This window comes from Columba livia, chromosome 5 (genome assembly GCF_036013475.1).
Source record: "Columba livia isolate bColLiv1 breed racing homer chromosome 5, bColLiv1.pat.W.v2, whole genome shotgun sequence".
Classification (NCBI taxonomy): Eukaryota; Metazoa; Chordata; class Aves; order Columbiformes; family Columbidae; genus Columba; species Columba livia.
Genome location: NC_088606.1, coordinates 773,619 through 782,002, shown reverse-complemented (window position 1 = coordinate 782,002; position 8,384 = coordinate 773,619).

The following is an 8,384-nucleotide window of genomic DNA, read 5'->3' as shown; positions in this document are numbered from 1 at the left end:
TTATTTTTTTTTCCTGATGCAGGTGACGATTCGGTATTTCTCTACAAACCTCTGGGCAGCTTCTGTCACCACGACTGCCCTGCTGATTGATCAACGTCCCTGATCGGCGAGCACGCAGAGGCAGGAGCTGCGTCTGACACGGGGCACTCGGGGCGTCCTCGGCCCCCAGCGCCCAGCCCTCAGCACCACGCGGTCCTGCATTGGAAGTGTCTCGTTTCTATAGCGTTACCCTTGGGCTTTCCTTTGCCATCTTCCTTCACACTTCCAGGTTCTGCGTATTTCCTGGGGAAAAGGGTAAGAGCTTTTTCAAACTCTGCAGGCACAGGTTGGCAGTGGGGAAACATGGTGAGTGCAGAAGGGAAGGCACGTGCTGCTTGGATTATTAATTTCCAGGGGAAAGGAAAAGGTTAATTTGAAAGAATGAAAAAAACATGACTCATCCTCAAGCTGAAAAAAAGAAAGTGAACAGGAAGAATTTTGGCATTTATGACTCTTGTTGTCATAGAAACTGAACTTGATATTTCCATAGAGCAATCCGTAGAGGTAACAAATACTGTACTTTATAGCAATGATGAATTAAGATCAACTTAAGATTTCCAATACATTGTCAAGCAGATCAAATAGTGGTTTATTTTGTATTGCCAAGTTGTTATCAGAGTCCTTAAAAACCATTGCTGATGTATTTAAATGAAAGCGATCTGGTGCTTGCAAGGTATTATTAGAATTTAGAGTGGCTGGGGAGAGATGTTACAATAGCCTAGCAGAAGTTCTCCAATTTCCATCAGAAAAAGCGCGTCTCATGGGACGTTATCTCTTGTTTGCCTCACATCCAGGATCTGAGGGTTTTGGTGAGTTTAGCATATCCCAGTGCAGACTGAGCCCATCAGTCACATACTAAAGGGCTGTTTCAACCATTTTGGTCACGAACCATTCCCTCCCATGTAGTTATGACTGCAGGATTTCTCTGGACATGGTTCTGCTGCAAGGTGAGCACTTCTTTTTATTAAAAAAAAAATAATCATTTCATTTTAAAAGTTCAAGTAATGGATACCTTATTGCAATTCTTTGTACGTTATTCCTTATTATTTTAACATACAAGCAAGAAAACAGCAAACCTCAAACTATTCTGAACAAGGATGTATTTAGCTTACTTTCCTATCTGGATAATTTTTACCATTTATTAAGCAAGCTGGAGAATCCTCTGTCCAAGTTAGGCTCCATTTCTTGTTAGAGGTTGGAAATGATGATCAAGATGGCTCATTTTCTTTGGTAAATAAAACGTTAACTTCTTAGACAGTCTTTCATGTCAGGTCTGTTTTTCTTCCTCTTTTATTTTTTTGTCGTTGTTTCTCTTTTTCTCATAATTCTTAGAACCTTTCCCAGTCATATTTTATAAAGTGATCATTTCATTTTAGGCAGTGCATTCTGGCACCACTGGCATTAGCACAAAACAGGGGGAAAGAGAAGGGCCTTACAGCTACCCGGCATTTTTGAACGGATACGGTCAATGCTGCCTGGACTGGCCCCTGCTTGGCAGCGGCGGCCGCATCGGTACCTCGCGCTCTGCGCCTCGCAGAGGGGTTTTCCCGCCATGCTGACTTTGATGCCGCTCGTCTCGCTCTTTTGCAATGTCTCCCAGCCCTGTCCGTGGGTGAGGATGGAGGAGCAGCAGTGAGAGTGGCAATAACCATCTCTGAGCGAGCAGTGTGATCAGCGACCGTGCCGGAGCCCCGCGCTCCGGCGGCTGCGGGTACCGACAGCATAACTGCAGCTGCCTGGCCAGGGGTGCTGTGCTTGGGGTCCCGTGGGGCTGGCTGTGGGGGGAGTTGGTCTGGCTAAAAACAGAGTGGAGCTTCTGCTCTTCCTGCCAACAGTTAGAGCATCTGAATTATGAATGGAGAGACTGTGCTTCCTAGGCTCTTTTATTCAGCTGAAATATTAAAGGTTTAGAAAGAAAATGCATATGGGATGTGATAAAAGGCAAGAGACCAATTCGAGGGATGTGAATGACATGGGGATGTTTTGTGGGCATAAGTCGCATAAAAGCATTAGGGAAGATAACGCGCTGTTCTAGGCAAGGCAATTCTTCGTCCCAAACTTGCATGGCTGAGGGTACTTTCTCTTCCTCCCTCCCATTTAGGAATGCATACAAACGAAGTGAACAAGCTAAGGGGTAATAAGTCCAGAAAATGGTTCTGGTTGCCACAGAGCATTTAACATCAGTGACACCACCTTGGGAAACAGCCAATTCCTTTAATTTTAATTCTCACTTGGTGGAGCTTTTGCAGCACTTCTTTGGCAGTTTGGCATTCCATATAACCTTTTGGTAGACGAGTAGAGGAAATCTCAGGATTGTCATGTATCTTTAATAAAGTTTAAGGAAAGTTGAGGGACTTCAGAATTTTATCCGAAATGGTTAAAGCCGGTGAGGCTCAGACTCCGTTTGAGGAGCCCACGGTGCTGTTCCTCGAGCGCCGTGCTCCCTGCTCGCCCCAATCCTGCCACCATCCACACTGAAACTGAACACGTGAGAAGCCAAAGGCCGCGGTGGCCACGACAGTGCTCGTGAAACACTCTGCACACTCAGCTTTGCAGAGCTTGAAAATCCCGACAGCATCTTCCTGCAGAGTGAAAGTACATTACATGTTCAGCCACCACATTAATATTCTGCTTTGATAGCTCTATCCATTGACATGTTGCTGCTAAGAGCCCCATCCCAGCGCACAGAACTTGTTTATAATTGATGTCAAGCTCATAGATTTATAGTGCTGCTAATTCCGTGGTGAGTGACCCGGTGGCAGCGGAGCCCTCTGTCTGCTCTGTCCCTACAGCCACACACCGCTCACAGCTTTCCTTGGAACATTATTTTTACATTTTTCATATAACATGAACCACAGAGCTGGGAAGAAATATGTGATGCTGACATGTTAATATATTTCCGTGTCTGGGTTTTAAGAGTGCATTTCCCAGAGAATACAGAGGCAATTGCTAATGTCATGTCTGATTTCCTTTCTGGAGATGGAAGATGGACAAAGATTTACTAGAAGTATTCTTTGCCGTGCCAAGGGAACGGATACACATTAGTAAGTTGACAGAAAAGATGAATCCTCTTGTGCCACTGCTGCTGTCCACTCTCCAATCTTCCTTTATAATTAATTAGCTGTCAGATCTGCTAAACCTCAAATAACGGATTACTGGGATTCAAGGCAAATTGGCCCTGAAATTAAGACTCAAGTTTGAGTTGGTCTTCTTCCTGACCTTGCAACTCTCATTATTGATTTTGGGTAATTTCCTATTTAGGAAAAACAAGAATAAGGTAGATGTAGCAAAGAAGCTTTTTCAGAGTCTTTCTGCCAGGTGTTCCATCATTAAAATATTCGGTACTTATGCTTGTGAGCTCTCTTCAGTTAACTGAAATATTTACAGCTTCTAAATTCCAAACTGAAAATAAGGACCTAGGTCGATTATTCACCCCTATAATAATTCATAGAGTAAAAAAAACACAAACAAACAAACAAACAAACAAAACTTAACTGAATTTAAAGAACTACTCAATTGAATAGTTTAACTCAATTTCCAAGACTTTTTTAAAACTGAGGACATCTAAGGAAAAAAACCCCTCAAATTCAGGTGTACAGTTGTGGTAACTGGCATAATCACCTTTATTACAGGACACAATAATTTGTTAAACTTGTGTTTTTGACTCCGTCTCTGTCAGTATTTTAGTAGCTCCATGCTTCTCTTCCTGTCCTGCTCATAGAGTCACAGAATCATTTTGGTTGGAAAAGCCCTTTAAAATCACGGAGTTTAATCATTAACCCAACACTGCTGAGTCTGCTGCTACTTGCTTTCCTACACAAGGGTGACATAACGTACAGTATTTTAGATGATAGGACATCTGTGGATGGAAAACGAGTGCCCAGTGCTCACATAGGAGCCTGGCTGAAGCAGTGATGGGTTTCCTGATACGAGTCTGAATCAATTGGGCTCAGCATTCTCTCAATCATTCAGAAACCTGGGCGCTATACAGAAAACCTCTGATGTAATACACCTGAAATTCACTGTGCTTCATGGGCATTGCTTTTGTGGAATTGCAAAAGCACACAAATAAATCTTGATATGGGCAAAATATCTGGAAATACAATACTTCACCTATTGCTGTGGTTTATAAAAAATAACAAGAGAACCTTGTGCAGCTCCAGGCAAAGCTGAATTTTCAGAGCCGGACTCATGAATATGTCAGAAATACGGTATTGGCACATCCCGGTGAATTACTGCTCGTTCATCAGAGCCTTCCATCACACACATTGGGACTGGAGCCACCTTTCTCAGGAGATTTACCCTGTGAAACGCTGAGTCTCCTGCGAGCGGACTGTGTTTCATCAGAGCCCAGGAAGCCGGGGAGCGCTGGGTTGGCTGATCTGTTATCAGAGAACTCTGATCACTCCCGACCAGCTCAGAAGTGTTCAGTGTTCTAGAGAGGTGCACGTTAGCTGACGTGACGGAAACTTACTGTGGCACTGTAGGACAAGAGAAGATGCCATTTCATGAATAAATGAAGTACGTGAGCGATGCTTCCCTAAAAGAAAGGATAAAAATAGAATCTGAGATGTGAGGTTTGAGGCATGAATCTCGCAGGCTCAGGAGATGTGTCCTGGCGAAGCGAACAGATTGTGGTTTTGATCAGGATCATTTGCACAGGCATCCCTGGAAGTCAAAGAATTAATTCATGGGAGGCGAGGGGAAAGGGATCTTGAATTAACTGAGTGGGAAATAACTAGGGATAAGAAGTGAATCTTTATCATCTGTATGGAGAAATATTTCGGTTTCTGTTGTATTTGTGTTAGGAGACATCACTGAAAAATTTTACAAATTTCAATGGCCTGTTTCAACTATTTTTGTTAAGGAAGATATAAATAAATAAAGACATGAAGTTATAATTTCTTCTATTTTTTTTCATTATCTTCGGAGGTTTTACCAGCAGTTCCAGGTGTCAGCCTTGTCCTGAGGGGACGATGCTCCAGCGGCTCCTGAACAGGGGCTGTGAGCCCCATTCCCGCTCCGCGCACAAGCGCCTGGCAGACGGGCAGCACGGCTGGGGCTTTCCCCAGTAACAGACCCATCGCAACTACTTACCGGGAAAAGCCTCGTTCTGTGCCCCTGATCCCCACTTACCCCTTTTTCTCTCCGTTACCACCAAGATCAAAGCGGTATTTCATCACTAACATTATTAGAGGCGATTACATCCAGCTCCTCACAAGTGCCTCATGGCTGGTCTCCCAGCCCATGCTGATGCTCAGGAGGTACCACGCTCTCAAGATATGCTGTTTCCAGCCTTTACATGGATCATTGCCTTTAATTCCTGAGACACTTTGGTGCGGTGACTGTGGTCTTCAGAGTTAAAAATCAAAAATTCTTTGACATGATCAGTTACCTAATTATATCTTCTCCAGCTCTTTTCAACAGTTTACACCAGAAAAACTTATTGTGCACAGAGCCACGCTGCTACCGTGCTGTGCTGTGCACAGCACAGGTATTGGAAATATTGTGTAGGAAAATTCATATAAAAACGTAGAATAATGGCAAGTATACATCTTAGAACAGTCTGTTTGTTTTGAGCACATAGAGAACAAAGTTTACTACAAATAATAAGTGGAACATGACTGAGGTGAGAAACAAATACAAAGACTGTGTTTGTTTACAGGAGTTTTAAGAAAATCCCTCCATTTCCAGCCGTTCCGGCTGTACGACACAGTTCCTGACTCCTCTGCTGGTAAAAGTGTTTGTGAGGTCACACTGGGGCTGGATCATTAAGATAACTCCATGTAAATAAACACTAACATATTTTCAGTTCAGGTTCTGTTTATAGGTGTACAAATCTCTGCACCGCAGTGTCAGTGACGCGTGAGTGGAGGCAGGAACGGTGCTGAGGTGAAGCAGGAGAGCGGACAGGGCTGTAAATCAGCTCTGCCACTGGCAAACCGTCTGAGAGAGGTAACCTGTCTCCTCCAACCACCGATTCTGTATATATCTGATGTTTTAAATGAACCATGTCAGTGCTTTGCGGAGGCATTTACTTCCTGCAGGCTCATATTGAAGGTTTTTTTCAGGAAGACAAAGTAAATCCCACACTGCACCCTCATTCCCACCTTTGCCAGGACGTCCATCCCTCTTTGCCTTCTAAACGATGTGTCCTTACAGCCATTTTCTCTGAGATCAGTTTCCTGGAGATTAAGTTTATATCTGTAATAAACCAGTATAATGCCTGAAGTTTGTTGTTTTCTGTTGTTTGCTTGGTTTTATGCCATTTGAATGACCATGGCCTGACTGTACTCTCTACCGTATGGAATACAGTTACAACTTGCAATTTAATATTTTATTAAAGGAATCAGGTTCACAATTCCCAGTAACTGCTGTGTGGATTTTTTTCCTCCCTTTAAAGTATATAATAAAATAAAATAAAATTGAAATTTAAAACAATACAGAAGTTATAAAAATTTCTATAAATGCACCGTGTAGTTCTATAGCTATTACCTCATTTTACACTTCAGACGCATCTTTGGGTGATAGGAAGCTGAAATCCCCAAATGGTTTAATTAGGCTGAAAATCTTATTTAATAAAGTTCTGCTGAAGAAATATAAGCAAATGTTGTTAACTTCCACCAGAACCAGGCAGATGAAGCCAACGGTGGGTTTTACTTTGCAAATTACAACCATATGTAAGAACATAACTGACAGATGGACGAGTAACTGCGACCGTTTTTGCATAATTTCTGAGGTTGCCCTGAAGAGTCCTTCCCCTGAAAATAGAACTTCTGCAAAAAAAGTCTGTATATTCCCCTGTTCCAGACTGAGTATAACGAAGGACTGGACAACACGCACGGTGACACTGCACCCAGGTACACTCTGGGAAAATGAACCTGTTGGTAAAAGGCACAGCAAGCTCGAATCTGGAGTCCACAGAAGCAGATGGAATGGCAGCAGTGCAAACTATTGAGAATTTGAGCACTGAAAAAAAAACAAGCCACAAACCACACACACAACAGCGAACAAACACCCCCCCAAACAAACAAACTCAACAAAACACCAACCACCCAAAAATCCGTATACTTGACTAGATGAAGTTGCTTTTGAAGGGGCTGCCAGACGCGGAGTTTGCACACAGCATGGAAAAAGACAATGATGGTGTCTAAAGGAGCGGTGTCCCGCGGTGCTGCACAGCAGCGAGGCAGGAGGTGGCCGCGCTGCCAGCCTGCACGTGTTCGGGTCTTCACCGCCCCTGCAGCGGGCAGAGTCGTACAGAGCGGAGTGCTGCCAAAGAACCGAAAATCACGGTAGGTAAAGAGGTGAAATATTTGTTTCATTGTGGTCACATAACCAAGTCAAGAGAATACATTGAAAATCATTTTGCAACTTACAGATAGAAAGATATGGTTTCAATTATTTTTCCCCATTACGTTGGTCTCTGCTGGAGCTCATTTGCCACTTTTTTCCCCTCATGTTGGGTTTGAGGAGGTTCTTCTGGAGTTCCTTGCTGTTGCATGCAAAAGAGCTTAGAATTGTCTCCAAAGCTGGCAAAAACTAGATGAGGTAGGCTCAGAATAAAAGACCAAACTGAAGATCCCAGGAACAGAAGCCCATCGGTCAGCACAAGGAAAGTTCATAGGCCATTGGAGTGAACGACACAAGAGGCTATGAAGAAGGTGCAGAATTCATGGGGACTGATGAATTATACAGAACATTAGTCTCTGTCTGCCAGTCTCCTGGGAACCATTTCAAGGCAGAAGCAGCACAAAGCAGCCTGTGGGCACATCCAGCACAGATTTACAAAGACAAATCACAAGTGGCCCACTCGCTCGCCTCCTGCCATGGCAAGGCTCTGGGATGAAGGGAGCAGCAGATTGTGGTTACCTGGGAGATCTGCAAGGCTTTGGGCACAACCTCATAGCGGGCTTGTGACCAAAGCTGGTGAGATATGGGCTGGAGATGGATGAAATGCCAGTGTCATAGGGCAGAGCTCGGTGGTGTGAAGTCTTCAATGTTCAACAAGGAGAAAGGCAGTTTTACACCTGGGTTGGAATCGCCCTGTGCAACTGGACAGAAGAGAAGGTGAAGGAGCTATTTAAGTACTGTCTTTCATAACCTGAAGGGCAGTTATGGAGAAGACAGAGCCAAACCCTGGTCAGATGTGCACTGGGAAAGGTAAAGAGGCAGTGGACACAAGCTGCAGGAACAGAAACACTAACTGGCTATAAGGAAAAAGAGCTGTGCTGTGGGAGTAGTGAATCACGTTACCCAGAGACTGTGAAGGCTGAGGATTCGTATGCCACAATGGCATACACCTTGGGGATGGTGGATTAAATTCAGAATGGAGTTTTTCCTTG